The sequence below is a fragment of the Orbicella franksi genome, chromosome 5 (genome assembly GCF_964199315.1).
Source record: "Orbicella franksi chromosome 5, jaOrbFran1.1, whole genome shotgun sequence".
NCBI classification, from domain to species: Eukaryota; Metazoa; Cnidaria; class Anthozoa; order Scleractinia; family Merulinidae; genus Orbicella; species Orbicella franksi.
The window spans coordinates 29,161,467-29,174,919 of record NC_138149.1 but is presented as its reverse complement, the minus strand read 5'-3'; positions in this window follow the sequence as shown (position 1 = coordinate 29,174,919).

Sequence of the window (13,453 nt, the reverse complement as noted above, 5' to 3'; positions counted from 1 at the left end):
GACAGCGAAGAAGAAGCAGACAAAATTTCACCGTTGACGAACACGCTTCTTTCATGAAATTTCTGAAATGTGATAGTAATCATAAAGGGGCGTGTTAAAATCGTCCAAGCGTTTTAACGTTGCGTTTACCTTTAGAGGTGTCTCGCGTCCAAACGATTTAACTGTAGATACCTAAACCCCCATATCAAATTAAACCTTATAGAGCTGGCTATCAAACTATACCAAGAATTCTGAAATAAAATGAATCGTCGAATTTTTCAGGACCTCTAAATGCGAGCGCCCGAATTAGTTCGGTAATTTGTTCGTTTGCCCTAATAATAAACTTAATTTAGAGAGGGTGATACTAGACCCAAAAAAATGACTTAGAGCAAATCAAAATCAGTATAACAATGCTAAAAAGTCTAAAAATGTAAAAGAACTGCACGAAAGGTGAATTTTGTAAATGAAAACAAGAAAATTTTAAAATTGGAAAAATATGCCTATAAAAACACGCTTGCATTCCTTGCATACATTTATTTGTAAAAATTAGCAATTTTGGAATCGGTCATTTCCCGGAGTTTGCGATGGATTCTTACAAAACTTCGCATTTTTACTAAATTCATCATAAAAAAACTTATCTATGGAAGTGGAATTCTGTTTATACAGTCCAACCCCTATTACATAGGCGGCTAACCCTATTAGGTGACCAGTAATTTATGTCCCGATGAGAGCCTTTCTATTGTTTTCATCTCTATTAAGCGGTCAACCCCCTTTTTAAGCGGCCGCTATGCATTTGGTGGCCGTTTAACAGGGGTTGAACTGTTTGAAAAATACGAGAAATTGTCGATATTGCGTGATATTGTCGAAATAGTCTATTGTGCGCGGATAAAATTCAAATAAAGTCGCGAATTTAGCAGCATCACTAATAACTGTTTAAGTCAGCGCGGGCATCCTCCACCTCCCCCTAATTAATTATGAATTCCAAACCTCCTATGTCAGCTGATAAGCTCACTGACGTAGACTGAGCAATAGTCTTAACTGATAGACTTACGAAAGCCGGCGAAAGGAAAGACTGAAGATCAAAGCTTGAAACTGTATCAGAAAAAGAATTTCTCTCGCCTATTTGCCAGTGAAAATTCTGTTATGAATGGGTGATTTGCATGATGGCGTCATTTGACTACAACTACCAGAATCTTTCACTATTTCTGTTTCTTATGCTAATTAGGGCTATTGTTATTTCAACCCCCCTGGGAATTCAAAATTTAAATAATAAAGAAAAAACGAAATGAATTCTGGTAGTTGTAGTCAAATGACAACAACGTGCAAATCTGCTCTTTGATCATTTTTTATTTGCTTTTGATAACTTGTGCGCCGTCACTACCTAGAGAAGTAGGAGCCCTTTACTGGCTTTCGTGTGGTTCTCGAAAATAATCAGTTTGACTGCATTGAACCAAACATTTGGAGAACGATCAAGGATTTTTAATCAAATTCCTTTATCGATTTCAACACATCTGTTGATATTTCAAACAAGTGGCGCAGGATATGGATGGAATCTCGCTGTAATTTATCTACACAGGATAACGCGCCAGAAAGGAGTTGAAAAGACGAACAGAACGTTGAGATATTATGAATCGACTTGCTAACAAAAACAAAGGTATCTAACTACAATCGTGGACAAAAGTCCTTAGGACACTTACGTAATTTAACGAATTTTCTGTGTTTTACTACTTAAGTTTTAAAAAAAAATCGCTGCTTTCCTTTTAAAAACGCGTTAACATCGAAGCGCCTGAATCGTCTTCCTTAACTCCTGCTACTGCAAGAAATTTCAAAAATTTCGGCCTAAGTAATTCAAAATCGTTGCATATTTACGATAAAAATAAATGATATGTAGACAGTTTTTCGAGGTATTTAGAAAAATTTTGGTGATATTTTGAGATTTTTTGAGAATTTTCGAAAAGATATTTTGGCGATTTTGACGTGGTAATTGTGGAAAGGCCTAGTTGAGACTCAATTTTGCCGCATTGAACAAACATTTGAAGAACTGTAAACAAATACTGTTACAGATTTAACAGCAAAACGCAGTGTTATTATAACAAAACAACGTTTAATAAACAGAAATGGCTAAATAGATAAAATCTAGCTGAGATTTGCTTGGATTTTTATTTTCATTTGATGAACTTTATTCACTTGAATTGTCGACAACAGAGTAGTCCTGTGATCTGAGATTAACTTTTCGTTTATCTAAATAACACGCCTTTCTGGTCTTTCTTACTAGTTTTTCGCATAATAAGTAGAGAAATAAATTCACACCGACCAATGAAACACAATGGCCCTTAGTGTGGCGAGACCCCGTGGCATGTCTGTTACAATCCCGTTGCACAAAATCTATTGTTCTTTCAGGGAAATACGCCACAGGAAAAACGTATAAGAAATTAAGACATCAGAGAAGCGTGTTATTTAGATAAACGAAAAGTTAATTATTAGTGTTATTGTTTATTTTTTGCCATTTATAAATAAAAAATTTCACATCATTGTATACATATTATAGGTAAGGAAGCCCAGAGAAGCCAATAAGTACGGTGGCTTAGAAGGGTCATCGAAAGTATCTCTTCATTTTTTGTTTCGACACTCAATAACTATCGATCGACACTTAATAACTGTCGATCGACACTTAATAACTGTCGATCGACTCTTATAACTGTCGAAAAGGATAACTGTCGGTCGACAGTTATAACTAGAGATCGACAGTTATCCTTTTCGACAGTTATAAGTGTCGATCGACAGTCATTAAGTGTCGATCGACAGTTATTAAGAGCTAGTGCCTATAAATATAGACCAAACACCGGCACAAGTCGAAAAAATCGATTTCGCTCATTTCTTGCCCATAGATTGGCCCTAGTTAGAAAACAAACGGACCATAGTTAGTTTCTGCTAATACAGGTTTTTTTGGAAGAAATTTGCCTGTGTTTCTCATAAATTTTTGCTCTAACTTCGCCGTTGGAATGTAGAAGGGACTTTAAGAAGCTACTACGGCTACTTTGGCCGTGAGGGACCAGGCTGACAACGGTGTTTTACCCGCCAAACTCAAATGATTAAGATTTTGCTGTACGGCAACGGTATGTCCAGTCTCTACGTGTCTTTACAAAAATGACTACTTTCAAGGAAACCAGATATCATTCTACTTTCATACGAAATAGGCTTGATTAACGACAATGATTTCGTTTTCCTGCATCCGTCTTACATCTCCCAGAACTCAGATTTGCCTTTTAGAACTTGATAGAGCCGCCTGTAATTCCAACCACAAAACAAAATATAAACTCTGATATAGAAAAGCTCGATTTCAACACGGACAGGTTGTTCGTACAACGATTACCCGATAAGCCCGAAAATACAAAACTTTCGATTATAATAAAATACATTTTGAACTGTAATAAACAATTATAGTTCAGATTAGGACTTACGAAGCTTTCTTATAAACGGCTGTTCGGCCCGATACTAATATGACTGAATTGATCCTCTCAAGGTAGGTGTTAAAATCGTTCAAATGTTCTGTACAAATGACAGAGAAACGATGATCTTAGAACTGATTTTTATGATTGAGAACTTTACCTTCAAACTAGGCTGTTCAAACAGTGAAAAAAGCGTTAAAATGAGAAGTAAACAGTAGGGTTATACTCACGTAGCGAAGAGTACGTGAAACCAAGCACTTTCCCGTAGTAGACGGCAAGGCTACGGCGGGAAAGCCGTACTGGTACGCGCGTCATGACGTCACCGGAAGTGATTTTCATTAACTGCCGCCGTACTACAGCCTAACCGTACCACATCTTAAAGTCCCTAATTGCGTGACGCGGCCAGTCACACTGAATTCATAGTTGTTTCCAACAAATCGCAGAAAGCTATCTGAGAACATTAGGGTGGAACAAGAAAAATATAATGACACTCTTTTAATTTTAATATTTTTAAAGGTATGGGTTTAGAAATCTCGGTAACCTTAATTAAAAACAATTTACTAGGAGTTTGGTTTTACTGCTCTTTCGTTTTAAAAGCTGTCATTTTAAAAGCTGCCGTTCTGTATTTGGTCATTTTCATTATAAGAATAAGTTCTAGAAAGAAGATCGTTTTAAATTCATCGGTTAAGCATAATAACAAGTTTTAAAATATTGTTGGTTTGTAACCTTACGTGATCTGATGGCATGCTGCAATTGCAATACCGTAATTAAATTAGTGTTTGCGATTTCGACGGATTCCTTGCGCTTTATTTGTACTCTCAGCTTGTCGACATTTGGTGTCTTTTCTTCTTCTATAAAGAATGAAGAAGTAAATTAAAAATGTAGCTACCTAAAACTAAACAAATCTTAAGTTTAAATTAATGATAAAAGACATTCAGGGTGTAAGTATCCCAGTAAGTATTCAATGATTGAACAATTATCGTGCTGGTTGGTTTGCTTCTCCAAGTTATGCAGATAACTGGACATAAGTCTAATACGTGTCCACGAATTTTCATTTTCAAACAACTGAAATGCTCTCTAATATTATGTTTAATCAAATAAATTAACAGGTGTTTTTTGTCAGTCTTAAATCAATCTTTTTGGCGACCAGTTAATTTTGGCTAGTTGATTAATTAAATCATATTTTTAAACCAGTTTTTCATCGAAACAGTCGCTCTCCCGTGACTGATTTCCGAGAACATTTAAGAGGCTGTCTCTGTAAGAACCGATCACTGATTTTACTTGGAAAATTCGATTTTTCTCATAAGCTGGGATTTCGAAGCCCTTACCTAGTCAATCACTAAAATGAGTTTTATTTCATTAAAAATTCCAATTGAAGCTTTCTATGATCGATTGAAGTTCGGTCCGCTCGACATAAGTTTCATGCCCGCCGAAACTAGAAAAATAGCACATCTTGCTGGCGCTCTAAAAAAAATAATATTCGCTCAAAAGTCCCAATTCTTTTTTTCAACTATAGATATATCATAGCAGTTTGTTTAGCCATGTTGCAATTATAATTCAATGTTGTTCCTTCAACGGTTAAAAGAAGATTTTCTACCCGTTAAACTGAGTTTTGAACCACACGCCAAAATAGCTCTACTTTGAAGGCACGTTTTAAAAATGTGGCACCTGTTTGAAACTCCCGTGAGTATAACGGCAAGATTGAAGCCAGGTAAGAGATTTACGGGAATTTATCGGAGCACTTTACGAAGGCGAATGTGTTAGTTACTCACTGGAATATTTTCAAAATTTCCCGAACTTTAAGTGGTCGTTACTTTTGCAAACCTGGTGGGCAGACAATTTTTTTTATTGTTTTAAATTAAGGGACATTTATACTTTCTATTCATTTAGTGCAGCAGTTTTAAACAGGTGCCACATTTTTAAAACGTGCCTGCAAAGTAGTGCCATTTTCGCGTTTGGTTTGAAATCCCAGCTTATGAGAAAAATCGAATTTTCGAAGTAAAATCAGTGGTCGGTTCTTACAGAGACAGCCTCTTAAGGTTGCGTTTGGGATTATATTGATCCAAATCACCCGGATCATGGTACATCAAACGAGGAGCCGATAAATCCGGATTCAACAGTTTCTTTGATGGACCATGATTTGAGTGATATTGGATCACTAATCTTGATCCAGATAACCCCTAAGGAAAAGTCACTAGTTGATAGGAAGTGCTCTGCTGATCGCAAAGACCGAAGGTAGTCAACAGAGATGGCAGAAAACACAAATTCCAGATGCGAAGAGTGAAGTCGAACTAATTCTTGCGTGTGTTGCGATGTTAATTTACCATTCCACAAAATCTCCATACAATGCCTATTTGTCCATCGCATCATTCATTTCTTGGTCTTGGCTGGAAAGGGCGAACCGAAAGATGTAGGGTCCATCAAGAGATATCAAGGCACAAAAACGTCAGAAGGAAAATGCCCAAAAGCCAAACGGGTCATAAACAAACCTTTCTTCCAATTCATCTTGAAAAGAACGGGTTCACGTCGGACTCAGAGAGCGTCTCACTCGTCTTAATACTTTTTACCGTTATGCAAACATTTTGACTTGCTTCTGATTGTTCCAGGCATGTGGATTAAATATACCAGCCTTGTTACGTTCCTGCAGGCATGTTTAATAAACTTTGCTTCCAGCTACCGCAAAATGAAACGTGAACCCATAAAATAAGGCAAGTGATTAGAACTAGTACAGGCACAAATGGAGTTGGCCCATCAAATCTCTTATCCGAGCACGATGTAGTCCACGTGTAGCCGTACCCATCCCCCTTAATCCTCGGGGCTGGATACGGCTACACGCGGGCTAAGCACGGTGACCTATCCTTTTATTGCATTTTGCGAACATTCAAAACTGTTTCAAAAAAGAATTCGTTCGACAACTTTTATTCCTAATGGATCACCTTTGGACGCCAAAATGTTGTGATGTTTTTCAACAAAAGGGGCCGGCGGAGTTGCACTCAGAGACTGGTACTTTAAGTTAGATCGACCACTGTAATGTATATTTGTCTAGCAATATTATGACCTACAAAATTTAAAAGACAGGTAAAAAAAAGGATAATACTAATACTGTGACTCACAACATTGAACAAACTTACGCAAAAAAGTAGATTTTTGAACAAACGTGTCCCACTATGATTGAACTGCAAACGCAATCTCTTTTTCGGCTAAATTCTAGAAATCCGATCTTTTGCTGTTATTTTCTAGTTGACGTTGAGCATATTGTGAATATTGTGAATGTACAAAGTTCCTAAACAGAGTAGAAGTCGTAGAAGAGCTCAGATGGCGTCACCCAGTTAGTAGTTTTTAAAATTTATCGTATTTCCACTTGAGTTAATTTCTCAATCATCTAATTGCCATAAACGATAAAGAATTGGTTAAATTTATCTCTAAAACGGCCATTGACGATCAGCGAAAGAATGAAGTGACACATCTTCTGGAAATGAACAAGCTATGTGAAACATATACGGTCATTACCTCAAGCAGCCTGCAGTCACGTTTTTTATCAGGGATGTTGTGGGTGTTGCGAGGCAAATGAAAAAAATATATATATTTATAAGAACTTACACAAGAAGAAGACATTTTTCATAATTTTTTCCACATGCCACGTTTCTGAAGATTTCTTTGAGCAGGTTGTCGGAAGCGAATGACAATACCCGCGTCACGCAATTGTTTACATTCCAACGGCGGATTTTGGCAAAATTGGTGAAAAACACAGGCCAAGCCGGGCTTCTTAAAACCATTTGCCCAGAGATATTTTTTTATTTTCAAACAGGTGGGTGTATAGTTTACCCGTAGAAAGTGTTTTTAAGGCGTATTAAGTTATAGCCCATAGCAAAATAAGTCGATGTTTTAATCCAATAATTCGCTTTCAACACGTAAAATTGCGTGTCTGTTTGATCACGTTTCGGGCTCAAAACTAACTTCGATTTATTTTATTTTTCGCTCATACATACCACGACGACCTGAGCTGAATACAAAATCCTTTGAAAGATTCTCAAGTAGCTGTTGTACGGAGCGCGAGGCAATCAAACATTCAGAAAATTCAGCAAAACCGGAAGTAGATTTTGAGCCTAATTGGGGCAAAATCGTTTTCGGCATATTTCAACCAAAGAAAGCTATATTAGCAGAAACTAACTATGGTCCGTTTCTATTCTTACTAGGACCTATCTATTGGCGAAATACAAGCGAAATCAATTCTTAGATTTGTGCCATTGATAGGCGATTTTGGTCGATTTTTACAGGCATTCACTCTTAAGTGTCGAAACAAAAAATAAAGAGATACTTTCGATGACCCTTCTAAGCCACCGTAAATAAGACTTATGTAAAATGCCACCTTAAATACTTCAAAATTCTTAGCAGACTCCCAGAGCTATACTGTTGTCGACAACTCAACCGTTGTAAACACTGACTTTCCTTTGACAGTGTTTAAGTGACAGTCACTGCAATGGAGAATAATCAGGGGTAGTCCTCTTAGAGCACAAATTACGAAAGAACTCACTTTTGCAATCACACAAATTACTTATTGCATTTTAAATTATTTTAAGTTCTAAATACCGACTGAATATTCACCAAACCGTCCGGAAACATTGGACTGTTAATTTCGATTTCATTGTCAACCAGATAACTTGTCTTCATCTCAATAGTACTGACACCTGTGAATTCTAGGCAACGTTCTCTGCTCTGAAGCCTAATCCTTGTAGTTTAAATACGAAATGTGATCAATGTTTCTTTGATAATGTGGTATACATTTTTGGAGGAGTTCAGTATTGGCTTCGAAATTTGTGCTAAAACACTGTGCGTGTGCTGTATGGTTGTTTTGCTCTTGGGCAGTTAATTATTTTACTCGCCGTTTTTCTGTTCCTATATTTCGTGGCCGGATTTGCCAAATGTATAATTAAAGCTTAAAAGAAAAAATACACTGGTACATCTCAGCTACAGTCTCGTTAGCAATTTCTGTTTACTGGACGTTGATCTGTTTAAATAACACTGCTTTTTGCTGTTAATTCTGTAACAGTATTTGTTTACAGTTCTACAAATCTTTGTTCAGTGCGGTAAAAATGAGTCTCAACTTAATACTTTCAAGAATCCCAGTTTGGATCAAATGAAGGTAAATTTTATAAATCAGAATGAACGGCACTTACCTTTCTTCGCAGTAATGGCCATCAAAGTCAATGACATTACAAAGTAAGTGATTAAATTCATAACGGAAATTTTTTCCCCTGGCAAGTGGCTTTGCTATTCAGTAAAAGTCATTACTCAACCCATATTACGTGAATTTCTACCCTGCAGAGAAGTTTTAATTAATTATTGATAAGATTACCCCTTATTTTACTTCCTTTATCACCCTTTTTCGCATCTTACCAACCGGTAGTAAATATGGAGGGGCTTTGGGGGGGGGGGGGGGGCATTTTTAAACATAGCCTACTCGAGTCGTATATTGTTTCAACTGTAGCAAATTTTTCAACACTAAATGTTAAACCAAAAACCAACATTTCGTTTGTTTATTTGCACAAGTAGTCTAGCAATAACCTCAGTAACATTCATTGAATTCAAGTACCTGTTAAGATCTGTTAAAAATACACAGGGGCGGTACGTCATGGTTGCTGAGCTCGTCCGCTGTCTCATTTACGAAATGAAAAGTTTAAAGCCCTGGCCATGCCAAACGGACTCGCAAGTAGTCGCAAGTCGTCGCAAGTTGAACTTGCGTAGACACTTGCGTTGGGTGGCCAAAGGGACTCGCAAGTTTCCTCGCAAATACACGCAAGTCGAAAAAACAACCATCTCAAGGCTACAGGCTTTGTTCCGCGTGGCCAAAATGACAGACATATCCCGTATTTCACTGGCTGATAGGTTGCTGTAATAACGAATGGACGTCATTCAACTTGCGTTGACTTGGGTTGGGCGGCCAAACCGTCAAGAACTTACGTCGACTCGCGTGCAAATTTGACCTCGACCAAAGTGAGCATAAGTCATCGCCAGTGTACGCAAGGCCTGTCCAAACGGAATCGCAAGTAGACCCAACTTTTTAACTTGCGTCTACTCGCGAGACCGTTTTGTCAGGGTTGAAAAAGCGAACGAGATTGTCTTCTAGCAGGTGAGCTTGTGAGTCTTTACAATTAGAAAATAAAGATAGTCCAAGCGAACCATTAAGTAAACCGCAAATAGAGAAAAAGAAAAAATAGAAAGCAAAATAGACTGTTCACAGTCCCCTATTTTTCCGTGAGATCGTAGATGTCGATCGTTGAGTTCGATGGACCGCCATATTGGTCTCTTGGTGCGAGCGAGTGGGGGTGACGGTGCGGAAAAAATAGGGAGACCGTAACAACTTCCCTCTGTCTGGTGTTCGCTGCGTTAGTTGCTCCAGCAACGGCAACACCTGATTGGTCGAAGGGACAATAGAGTTTATCAGAGCGTAGCAGAGCGTTGACAACTTGAGTGACAGAAAGTGACATTCATCACTTCGCGGCTCAGGCCAAAATGGTATCGATTTCAAGAGAATTTTCTGGAGAATGTTTTGATTTTGATCGTCTTTCTGCTTCTTTTCTTGGAGGATTGGTGTTGAAACGCGAGCAAAAGGAGGCCGTTTCTCGTTTACTCGAAGGAAAAGATGTTTTGGCGGTTCTTCCAACTGGTTTTGGCAAGAGTTTAATATATCAAAGTTTCGTTATGGCGAAGGAAATGGCTCCGTTGGTTGTTCTTATTTCCGACTGAAATTTTACAATTAATGCCACAAACACGGCACGCAGTGTTGTGCGTGTTTTTACACGACATATACGTTGAGCCATGAAAGATCTTCAGAGAAATGGAGGGTGTTTTGATCTTTGTTTGTTTGTTTATTATTATTATTATTATCATCATCATCATCATCATCATCATTATTATTTTAATTTACAGACAGTTAACAACATGTAATAAATATCTACTTACTTAACAATATATTTTTTTTGTTAACCTAATTACTTCACAACTTCACATAAATCTGTGGGTTAGTAAACGTAAAAAAAAAGAGAAGACAAGAAAAGTAAAGCAAAAAAGACGAAAAATAAAAAAGTTACAAAAGAAATCTATATATAGTCTTGAACTTTGTAATGTTGTTATCATGATGAACAGCAATTTCCTGTTGTATATTGATTTTTTCTCTTAGAAGCGCGAGAAACTGTCAAAACAAAGCTTTTTTTCTTGTAAGCAGCTACTATATATGGAGTATAAGAAGTAGCTATAACTATAAGCTATGAGAAGTGAGTAATTCAAGGAGTATAGGTGTTCTCTATTGTTGAAAATTCCGTACAGAATCATGCTCTCTGTTAATGTTACATTTTCTTTAGTTTTGCTAATCCACCATGTTTGGAATAAGTCCCAGAAGGATAAAGTTAATTGACAGCCCAAAAACATATGATCTAAGGAATGCCTGTCAGCAAGACATTGTGGGCATATGTCATCATCACATATCTTGGCTTTAAAAAAACTGACTTTTGTTGGAAGAATATTATGAATCATCTTATATTGAAACATTGTTGTTTTTATGTCACTTTTTATCTAGAAAGGTAGTTCGTACATCCTGGGAATATTATCTTGAGTAAAACCATATCTAATAATTTTTCTCTCAGCGGTTGGGGATAAGAAGATATTTTTTAGCATAATAGAGTAAAGACTGTTAGTGGAAATTTTTGTTGTGTTGTTCTCATTTTCTGCTACGTGCGAGGGAGTCCTTTTTATTGCTAGCTTCCAAGGGGCCGGCACAGAATTAATTAAGCCAAAATAAAGAATGAAGGGGGTTTCGAGATGAAATTTTTCAGAGAAAAGATTAAAAGGAAGGAAGTTATCGCTATTGTCGAGGAGATCGTCAACCCGTAGAATGTTTTTTTCTAGCCAGCTTTTATAAAAGGGTGCTTTACCATCTCTTATTATGTTGTGATTATTCCGCATTATTTCGTTGCGGGGGGAAGTATTCGTTTGAAAAGCAGACCTCGCGTTTTGCCAATATTTTAAGACGTCGCTACAGAAGTCTGGAAGGTTGTTAAATTGCAAAAGCTTGACGTTGTAGTTGCATTGTGAAAGAAATGATATTCCTCCAAGATTTTCAAACGCGACTTCAGAGATGATTTTCCGCGATGCGTCAGACCTGGATTGTACACGTGGTATCCAAGCAACGTTTAATGCTTTATTCATAATATTAAAATCGATCATCTTGAGTCCGCCTTGTTTTTTCTCTTCTATGATAGTTGACTTTTTTATCTTTGCCGGTTTCTCATCCCAAATAAAGTCAAAAATTAGTTTTTCAATTTCCGTGATAAAATGTTCAGGTATGACAAGAACAGACGCGTTATAAATTAATTAACAATTATTCCATGAAACCGCGTTGGATATGAAGTGATAAATAACCAACGAGCGCGTAGCGCGAGTTGGTTATGATCACTTCATATCCAACAAGGTCGAATGGAATAATTGTTTTAGTATATTCTTAATCGGGTTTTTGCCGCCGATTTTTATTTCAACAATTTTACAGAGCGGAAAATTTTTAAACTTGGCGCACTGTTTTCCATATAAGGTAAAACTCCGACTAATGGCTCATAGTCGGAGTTTTTGAGCCAATCAGAGAGCTAGAAATGCAATAGTCGGAGCTGAGAATATACTAATTTAGAATATCCGAACGCTTTAACCATGTTTATTTTTCGTTTTATATACTTATTTATCAGTAGTAAAACTAGCAACCTTTGTGGCATTATAGGTGTTGAAAATGGAATCCCAAAAACAGGGTTCCCACTCCACTGATAAGAAATCAGTGGGGAAATAGGTATGCTGTGTATATGAGGGTGGGAATGTGTGTGTGTATAACAATAGAATAATTTTAAGAAAATGAAATGTTAATATTAGTAGTTAAATTGAGGGAGAGATCTCTATAACACAGCACTCTCCAGCTCAATTACAGATTAAAATAGATGAAATGAAATGAAATAAAATAAGGAAATGTTAATAAGTTAACTGAAAGCAACCATACGTGTGAGATAGTATGATATGAAAAGCAAGGGGACCACGTCACGTCAACTGGTCACAACTTGAAATGGGACCACTTTGATATATTAGCAAAAGGTCGGACAGATACACATTGCAAGATAAAAGAGACTCTGCTAATAAGGGAATTAAAACCCGCCCTAAATGATAATGTAAGCAGCGAAAAGCTTTATCTTTATTAGTTTGCATTGTTTATATGCAAATTTTTCCCAGCTTCTGTCATTGTAATTGTTAATTAGTTACTTATTTTAAATTGAAATTTAGTTGTTACTTCTATTCCTAACGATCACTTCTGAAGATGTATGTTGAAACATACGAAACGTCAAGTAAATGAACTTTGTTTTTTAACATGCGTTTAATTGCCATGTTTATCACCGCAGTTTGCGTGTTATTCCTTATCATCATCGTTATCGTTATCATTATCATTATCCTTATCGTTTTCATTATCATTTTCATTTTCATCGTCACTATCTCTATCACTATTACTATTACTATAATTATGATTGTCATTGTCATCGTCATTGTCATTTTCATATTTGGTGGGCGTTTTTAATAAAATAGTTATTCCCCTCGGACTTGTTGAATATGAGATGATTATAGCCAGCTCGGCGCTACGCACCTCGATGTTTATCTACCATCTTATATCGAGCGTAGGTCTGTTTAGTTCGACAGGCCGTATGGTTCGACTGCGACTTTATGGTTTGGAATGGAGAAACCGCCGAGAATCTGACAAACATCTTTAACATTAAAAAAGTTGTATATTTCTTTAAATTAACGGTCTGCAACTTTTCAATAGGCGCTAGATATGGGAAGATGGTAGGCAAGATCTTCTACACACTGATGCCAGCTTGTTGTAGATATGTTGAAGCAAAACTCCTGGATGGTATAAGCTAGGATGTATTAGCTCGCAGTTTGTCTTCAAGCCAGAGAGCTTGCTCGCAAGCTTAATTATTGAAAGCTAATGAATCTTAACTTTT